This window comes from Nematolebias whitei, chromosome 7 (assembly GCF_014905685.2).
Source record: "Nematolebias whitei isolate Nwh7 chromosome 7, NemWhi1, whole genome shotgun sequence".
NCBI classification, from domain to species: domain Eukaryota; kingdom Metazoa; phylum Chordata; class Actinopteri; order Cyprinodontiformes; family Rivulidae; genus Nematolebias; species Nematolebias whitei.
The window spans coordinates 14,075,362-14,076,482 of record NC_056504.1 but is presented as its reverse complement, the minus strand read 5'-3'; positions in this window follow the sequence as shown (position 1 = coordinate 14,076,482).

Genomic DNA, 1,121 nt, shown 5'->3' with positions numbered 1-1,121 from the left:
AAGCGATTTATAAAATCCTGGCCAACCAAAAATGGGAATGAGTCAACATGGGTCACGTGTACCGGGTGGTACAGTGTCATATTGCCAATCTGCATGTGAACCATTGCTATAGCTGTCAGGGTTGTTTTCATTTCTGAGAGACCCTGCATTTCTATAGCACATTCAGAGAGAGGTATTATCCTGTTAACACTGGCAGCGGCCGTCCTCAGCTCCTCGAACAGTTTAGCTGACATAATTGTTATGTCTGCCCCACCGTCCAAGAGCGCTTCGTGTGTGAGGACACCTTCGAGTGTTACTGACAGGTACGCCTTCTTGGCGGCCCCCTTTCTGATAAAGTTACACAGAAACCTTTTGGTTTTTTTCTGACGCTTTTTCACGCGTTCAGATTTATCTGTGTAATCTTGGTTTGTCTGAACCGTCAGCACAGCAGGAGCTGTTTCTGAGTGTTCAGCTTGCGATGACTCGTCATCGTTTGTGTGTGTGTTTACCCCCCCTTCTTCAGATGAGGGGTTGTTTGAGTCAACAACAGTTATGTCTTGGTGTGTTTCACCGACATCTGTTATGTTGTCATTCGCGCCATTAGATGTAATGGGAATTACATCACTGCAAAGTGCTCCTGGTTGGGTTCCCGTGTCAGTGTGTTTCAAAGTTTCTAACAACCTGCGTATTTTCTCTGTCTCTTCCGAGTTCAGAGGTGTAGGGCCTTGTTTCTGGAACTTTTGTGATTTTTTCGCCTCGGTTCGTTTCGTCCGAGGTGGGGGACGGTCAGGTACGTCTTTCGGGGGTTCCTTTACGTACTGCCCCTGCCGATATGGTTTCTCATATCGTTGCGTCCTGCGCTCACCCCATTTACGATAATCACGTTCATCCTCTGAAAGAGGAGCATTTTTGTCCCAACGTGCACCTTCATTACGTGGTTTGTTATTTTGAACAGACTGTTTTCTCTCTTTCTTAGGAGGAGGTGGCGAAGCACGTCGTCCTTCTAGTTCAAGAGAGTGGGGTTTAACCTTTACACTAGGAAACACTTCAATGGGCGTCTTATCATGAGAACATGCTTCAAACACATTCACAGCACACTGTTTAATCTCACTGATGGATTTTTCTCTGAAATTTGCCATCAT